We start from the raw sequence: 8542 nt of genomic DNA on the forward strand, positions 1-8542 counted from the left end.
GAGTCCACTCTGAGTCCAGCTTTTATTTCTAATTGCAGACTACAAAACTTTCTTTGATCTTTCTTTCCCAAGACACTACACTGACATAGTCCAGCTCTCCTTGTTTTTACCCCAGGCCATTCCCTTCTGCGAAAGTCTCGGGAACCATCAGCAAGTGCAAAGGCAGGGTTCATACCTGACACTGACCCGGTGTTCCAAAGTCCATGCATTCATGATCCCAATCATAATCCCTTATGGGGTCTGGCCTTGGGGTTTGTAACAAGGTTATTATTCTAAGAAAAACATGAAGAATAATCATAACATAGTTTCTTAACTGATACTGTTTTTCCAAGTGCTATTTTTGTGAAATTGCTCAAGGCTGTGAAAGCACATTATTAGGAATTCCCACTACACTTGGAGACCAGTATATGCAAACTTGAGTTGAAATTAGCTAAAATTAAATTCTTCTAATCCATTGAACAAGCTCATCTTGATATAAAAAGTGATTATGTAGTTTAATAAATTAGAGACCATGATTGGATGATGTCTTGGGGAACAGAACACAACCAAAGCTGTGGAAAACTTCACATTCTTATGCCTTGGGGGTGTTTTGTTTGAATTTATTTGGCTGTGCTGGGTCTTAGTTATGGCATAAAGGGTCTTTAGTAGCAGGGTGTGTGAGTGCTAAGTCGCTTCAGTTGTGTCCAACTCTTTGCGATCCTATGGACTGCAGCCTGCCAGGCTCCTCTGTCCATTAGATTCTCCAGGCAAGAATACTGGAGCAGATTTCCATGCCCTCCTCCAGGGGATCTTCCTGACCCAGGAATCGAACCCGAGTCTCTTATGTCTCCTTCATTGGCAGGCAGGTTCTTTACCACTAAGACCATCTGGAAAGTCCTAGTAGCATGCAGGGTCTTTTAGGAGCAACATGTGGGATCTAATTTCATGACCAGGAATCAAACCGGGCCCCCTGCATTGGGAGCATGTAATCTTAATCACTGAACCACAAGTCCTTGCCTTGGGTTTTGGTCCTATGTATTTTATTGTGTGTGGGTGCTATGCTAAGTCACTTTAGTCATGTCTGGCTCTTTGCGACCCTATGGACTGTGGCCTGCCAGGCTCCTCTGTCTATGGGATTTTCCAGGCAAGAATACTGGAGTGGGCTGCCATGCACTCCCAAGGGGATCTTCCCAACTCAGGGGTGGAGCCTGGGTCTCTTTTGTCTCCTGCATTGGCAGGCAGATTCTTTACCACTAGCACCACCCAGGCAATAAGGTTAAGGAAATGAATCTCAAGCCAATTGTCAAATGAGTTTCATTGTTTTTCATTGTTTTCCAAAATATACCTCAAGCCTCTGAGGGGGAAAAGAAAAGTAAGATAAAAAGTAAAATACTATGACAGATTCATGTTGATGTATGGCAGGAACCAATGCAACATTCACTGTAAAGTAATTATCCTTTAGTTAAAAATACATAGATTAAAAAAATAAACAATCCTTCAAGAATTAAAAAAAAAAGATAAAATAATACAGGGGGCAAGGTAAAAATACTCTTGTACCTTTATGAATGTCAGGGCTGGGTGGCCCCTGGTGTAGGAAAAAATTGCCTCCGGCAGATAGCACAGAGCCTTACTAAGGAAGCCATGCAACACAGAGCCATCTCTGTGTCCTATTTGCTGTCCCACTTGCTCCAGGAGCTGTGTGTGGGAAAGATAGCCCAATATCACTGTAAGAGTTAATTATATAAAATGAGCATTGGGAAATTAACCATTGGCCTAGATTCTGGCTCCCTGGATACACTCACCATCAAGATAACCTGAACTTGGTGATCAGTCAGTCCACAAAGGATATACAAGATATGAATGTTCTTATACTCATTTTGTGAAAGAAAAAAAATTACATTTTCACAAACATTTTTTGTTATCTACATAAGGGAACTTTGATTTCTTATATTGCTTGGTACATATTTTGCAAAAAATCCACCTTATAGTATTCAGTCATAATAGAAGCCTGACAGTCAAAATAGAAGCCTGAAGCTCGAGTGAATGAATGAAGTAGCAAAAACTAGATTTGAATTTATATCTGACTCCCAAACCAGTTTTCCTTTCACCTGACCATGATGTACCATAAAGAAGGCTGAGTGCAGAATGTATGCTTTTGAACTGTGGTGTTGAGACTCTTGAGAGTCCCTTGGACTGCAAAGAGATCAAACCAGTCAATCCTAAAGGAGATCAGTCCTGAATATTCACTGGAAGGACTGATTCTGAAGCTGAAGCTCCAATACTTTGGCCACCTGATGCCAAGAGCCAACACATTAGTAAAGACCCTGATGTTGGGAAAGATTGAAGGCAGGAGGAGAAGGGGATGACAGAGGATGAGATGGTTGGCTGGCATCACTGACTCAATGGACATGAGTTTGAGCAAGCTCTGGGAAATGGTGAAGGACAGGGAAGCCTGGCGTCCTGCAGTCCATGGGGTCACAAAGGGTCATTGGACATGACTGAGTGACTGAACAATGACAACAATGATGTATTTATAAGCAGTCCTTTTCTAATCCTGTGCAAAGTATTCTGTCAGAGGAATAAATGCTAGTAAGTAAAATAGAAAACTATCATTTTTGTGCAAAGCTAAAGCACAAAACTCTCCATAAATGTTGAACAGCAATGATAGAAATCCACCTATGGCAGTGTGCACGGATTCACTCAGAATCCCTGGGGGCAGAAAATCATCAAATCTAGAGAAATATGTTCAGGTAGTAGAATTGCTAGAGCTCACAGTGCTCTTTGCAAAACATCACAGATTACTGACAGCTAATATTACATAAACTAGAAATGATGTCACTAGCAGATGCCATGGTGTACTGGGAAGGAGCAGACTTTAAAGTCTCACAGATCTGACTTTTCCATTTGCTAGCTTGTGACCTTGAATGAGTGAGTTAACCTTTCTGTGCCTCTGATCCCTCATCTGAAAAATGGCGAAATTTCCATTTCAGGGTTGTTAAGGATTACTTTTGACAGATGTAATGCTAATACCTTGACAAATGGTAGCTACAGGTCCATAATTTCATATGTAAAGTGCTCAGAGCCAGATTTTTTTTCAGAATTAGTATTTTGGGATAAAGAAATGTAATATAGGACATATGTCTTACAAGTAACACTCCAGCTGAATCTGAGGCAGCACCCTATAATCCAACAGTTTTATATTTCTGCAGCATTTGCACCAAGTTTATTAAAAATATACTTTTCTCTCAAGCTGTCTTGAATTTAGTTGGGGTTTTGGACTTGTAGATAAGGAATTGTAAAGATGTATTATTATTATTTGAAGATAATATGAGTGCTACATATATGCAGGTCTCCATAGCTTAAGAAAAATACGTATTTTTTATGAGGGATGCTGTTAGTACCAACTCAAATCCTTTTTCACCAGTTGATGCAGCCATCCTCCAGCTCCTGCCAGTGGTGGCTGATAATAACTCAGGGTTGTCCCCTTTCTGGAACTTGTTCTCAAGCAAGGAGGAGCCATCTCTTTTGGCAGTAAAGGAAGTGGGGAGAAGAACTGTCAATGACTGACATAATCCTTTGCCTCAAAAGACTAATGGGGCACAGTTATTTCAGAGTTTCTCTGTGGAATTAGAACAATACCAGTCTTTGAATCCACATCCTTCTTTAGTTTTTCTTCCCTCTCCTAGGCTGCTCTATCTCTCTTCTCCTAAAAGCAAATCCCTCATGTTCTGCTTCTACAGAGCCTAACCTAAGACATTTGGAGCCAAGAGTAGTCCTAGAAAGCAGATTCTAGGGATGGACGTTGACTCTGAAGTTGGATGACATGAGCACTGGATGGCAATGTGGTAGACAGAGTACAGATTTCCTTGCATCAGTTCCATTCAGTCGCTTGGTTGTGTCCGACTCTTTGTGACCCCATGGACTGCAGCAGGCCAGGCTTCCCTGTCCATCACCAGTTCCCAGAGCTTACTCAAACTCATGTCCATCGAGTCGCTGATGACATCCAACCATCTCATCCTCTGTCATTCCCTTCTCCTCCAGTCTTCAATCTTTCCCAGCAAAGATTTTTATCTGTAGTCAATTGGGATGGAATTTAGGAGGAAGGAGGGCTTCCCAGGTGGCACTAATGGTAAAGAACCCGCCTGCCAATGCAGGAGATGGAAGAGCCACGGGTTCCACCCCTGGGTCAAGGAGGGCATGGCAGGAGGAGGGCATGGCAACCCACTCCAGTATTCTTGCCTAGAGAATCCCATGGACAGAGGAGCCTGCCGGGCTACAGTCCTTGGGGTTGCAAAGAGTTGGACACAACTGAAGCAACAGCATGAACAAGTGGAAGGAAGGGGATGCTCAGTTTAAGTGGAGCAATGTCTAAGACATTTAACAAATATAGGAGAAATAGCAACTATAAGGATTGTGGAAGTGGGTGACTGTTGCTAAGAGTCTGATGAAAGACTGATAAAAGAAAATGACCTAAGATCTATTAACCAACAATTTAAAGCAAAGGACCTCACTGTTAGCTTTTAAAGAGACCCTCATCTCTTGCAGTCAGTGATCAGAGTTAATTATCAGGGAGAATTTTAAGAAAGAGAATTTTAGAAGGCCAAATTCTCAGTGTAAGAAAGTCTCCATATAAGACTTGAGTTTTGATGGAAAAGAAGTAGGACCTTAAGATCTGGGGTGAAGATATCTAGGTAGATTCATCTGGGATGCCTGAATCCCAAGATTCCTCTGAATCCTCTGGCCCAGGTAGGAAGATAAAGGCCCATGTCTCCCAACTTTGTAGGTACCTTAGAAGACAATGTAAGTACTCCTTAGGACCTACTCTGATTTCTCCTCGACCCCAGACTCATAACTAGGATCAAATAGCCCAAGTAGGCAAGATTTTATCCCCAGATAGCTATAGGACCTGACTTACATGTATGGCAATTACCAGGAAAGTATGCCTGAGGACTGGATATATGCGGTGGAATTTAAGGCTGGATAAAGATGGAGAAGCTCTATACAGTCAGCAAAAACAAGACCGGGAGCTGACTGTGGCTCAGATCATGAACTCCTTATTGCCAAATTCAAACTTAAATTGAAGAAAGTGGGGAAAACCACTAGACCATTCAGGTATGACCTAAATCAAATCCCATATGATTATACAGTGGAAGTGAGAAATAGATTTAAGGGCCTAGATCTGATAGACAGGGCACTGGATGAACATGGATGGAGGTTTGTGACATCGTACAGGAGACAGGGATCAAAACCATCCCCAAGAAAAAGAAATGCAAAAAAGCAAAACGGCTGTCTGAGGAGGCCTTACAAATAGCTGTGAAAAGAACAGAAGTTAAAAGCAAAGGAGAAAAGGAAAGATATACCCATTTGAATGCAGAGTTCCAAAGAATAGCAAGGAGAGATAAGACAGCCTTCCTCAGTGATCAATGCAAAGAAATAGAGGAAAATAATAGAATGGGAAAGACTAGAGACCTCTTTAAAAAAAAATTAGAGATACCAAGGGAACATTTCATGCAAAGATGGGCTCTATAAAGGACAGAAATGGTATGGACCTAACAGAAGCAGAAGATATTAAGAAGAGGTGGCAAGAATACACAAAAGAACTGTACAAAAAAGATCTTCACGACCCAGATAATCATGATGGTGTGATCACTCACCTAGAGCCAGATAGCCTGGACTGTGAAGTCAAGTGGGCCTTAGGAAGCATCACTACGAACAAAGCTAGTGGAGGTGATGGCATTTCAGTTGATGATGCTGTGAAAGTGCTGCACTCAATATGCCAGTAAATTTGGAAAACTCAGCAGTAGCCACAGGACTGGAAAAGGTCAGTCTTCATTCCAATCCCAAAGAAAGGCAATGCCAAAAAATGCTCAAACTCCCACACAATTGTACTCATCTCATACTCTAGTAATGTTCAAAATTCTCCAAGCCAGGCTTCAGCAATACATGAACCATTAACTTTCTGATGTTTAAGCTGGTTTTAGAAAAGGCAGAGGAATCAGAGATCAAATTGCCAACATCTGCTGGATCATTGAAAAAGCAAGAGAATTCCAGAAAAACATCCATTTCTCCTTTATTGACTATGCCAAAGCCTTTGACTGTGTGGATCAAAATAAACTGTGGAAAATTCTGAAAGAGATGGGAATACCAGATCACCTGACCTGCCACTTGAGAAACCTGTATGCAGGTCAAGAAGCAACAGTTAGAACTGGACATGGAACAACAGACCGGTTCCAAATAGGAAAAGAAGTATGTCAAGGCTGTACATTGTCACCCTGCTTATTTAACTTATATGCAGAGTATATCATGAGAAACACTGGGCTGGAGGAAGCACAAGCTGGAATCAAGATTGTGGGGAGAAATATCAATAACCTCAGATATGCAGATGACACCACCCTTATGGCAGAAAGTGAAGAAGAACTAAAGAGCCTCTTGATGAAAGTGAAAGAGAAGAGTGAAAAAGTTGGCTTAAAGCTCAACATTCAGAAAGCTAAGATCATGGCATCCGGTCCCATCACTTCATGGGAAATAGATGGGGAAACAGTGGAAACACTGGCTGACTTTATTTTTCTGGGCTCCAAAATCACTGCAGATGGTGACTGCAGCCATGAAATTAAAAGACGCTTACTCCTTGGAAGGAAAGTTACGACCAACCTAGACAGCATATTAAAAAGCAGAGACATTACTTTGTCAACAAAGGTCCGTCTAGTCAAGGCTATGGTTTTTCCAGTAGTCATGTATAGATGTGAGAGTTGGACTAAAAAGAAAGCTGAGTGCCAGTGAATTGATGCTTTTGAACAGTGGTGTTGGAGTAGACTCTTGAGAGTCCCATGGACTTCAAGGAGATCCAACCAGTCCATCCTAAAGGAAATCAGTCCTGAATATTCATTGGAAGGACTGATGCTGAAGCTGAAACTCCAATACTTTGGCCACCTGATGCAAAGAGCTGATTCATTTGAAAAGACTCTGATGCTGGGAAAGATTGAGGGCAGGAGGAGAAGGGGACAACAGAGGATGAGATGGTTGGATGGCATCACCAACTCAATGGACATGAGTTTGGGAGTTGCTGATGGACAGGGAGTCCAGGCGTGCTGCGGTCCATGGGGTCCCAAATAGTCAGACACGACTGAGCTACTGAACTGAACTGAAAGGAGAGTTGGTCAGTATCAGGACACTCTGCTGTGACACAGGATTTAACACAGCAAGGGCCCCTAAGAGATGGTTATATACACTGCTGGGATGGCTCTTTCCAACTTGAAAAAAGTGATAGCTACATCCACATTAAATAAATAGAGATGCCAGAATTGCCATGGTAAACTGTAGTGAAAGAAATCAAAAGACTCAGTAAAGTGGGTCTGCAATAATGGGTCTATTATTTAAGATGGAGAAAGACCACCAGTAAATCATGCTTCTTGGAAAGGCCTGGAGGACACTCTGTTTATCAGGTACAACAAGGAATGTACTAGATAGGGAAATGCCAGCACCACTGAGAATCTTGTTGCAGATGTGGTCTTTAAGTAGGGACTGATGGTAGGAGATGGGCTCCCTAATAGCAATGAGGATAAGAATGCAGATTAGCAGAGAACCATGATTGGATGGCATCACCAACTCAATGGACATGAGTTTCAGCCAGCTCTGGGAGTTGGTGATGGACAGGGAAGCCTGGCGTGCTGCAGTCCATGGGGTTGCAGAGTTGGACACAACTGAGCGACTAAACTGAACTGACTGAGGTGGCAGTCCTTAACCACCTGGAAAAGGGTGGGGCTTAATGTTAGAATGGTAGCCAGGAGGGTCTGGCCAACAGGGATTTTGGCAATGGTTCAAAGAAAGTCATGTTCAGGAATTTCTTGGCCATTCAGTGGTTAGGACTCTGAAGCTTCTACTTCTGGGGGTCCAGGTTCAATCCCTGGACTGAGATCTAAGATCTTGCAAACTAGGTAGCACAGTGAAAAAAAAAAACAAAAAGAACATGGTGTTCGTAGGGCCAAGGTAGATGGAATGCCCATTGTATATAACTAAAAAGAAGGGGAAAATGAGTTGTTCACTGGATAGTTTCAGTTTGGCAAGATGTTAAGACTCTAGAGAGCTGTTGCACAACAATGTGAATAATCTGAATACTACTGAACTGCACTCTTAAGCATGGTTAGGATGGCAAATTATATGTTGTGTGCTTTTTACCACAATTAAAATTTTTAAATTATTTACCAAAAAATGGATGAGAAGGCTGAGCTCCGCTGCTCTACTGTAGAGAGATAGTCACAAATATTTGTTTGTTATTAAACCTAGAAGTTATCAACTGAAGGAGACCAGATTCCCATGAGGAAGGACCCTATGAAACCACAGCAAGTATACATACTAGTGATTCCTGCAGTCCTTCCCCACATGAATCTATTGCCATTTATTCAGAAAACTCTATAGTGACGTTAGGAAAATACCCAGGTATTTCTAGGGTTGTTGGATAGAGGGTCCAAGTTAACACTGATACCTAGGGACATAAAGTATTAGCATTGTTTCCTTACTGGACTAGGAGCATATGAGTTAGGTAATAAATGAAGTCTTGGGCCAG

The sequence above is a fragment of the Bos javanicus genome, chromosome 3, assembly GCF_032452875.1.
Source record: "Bos javanicus breed banteng chromosome 3, ARS-OSU_banteng_1.0, whole genome shotgun sequence".
Classification (NCBI taxonomy): Eukaryota; Metazoa; Chordata; class Mammalia; order Artiodactyla; family Bovidae; genus Bos; species Bos javanicus.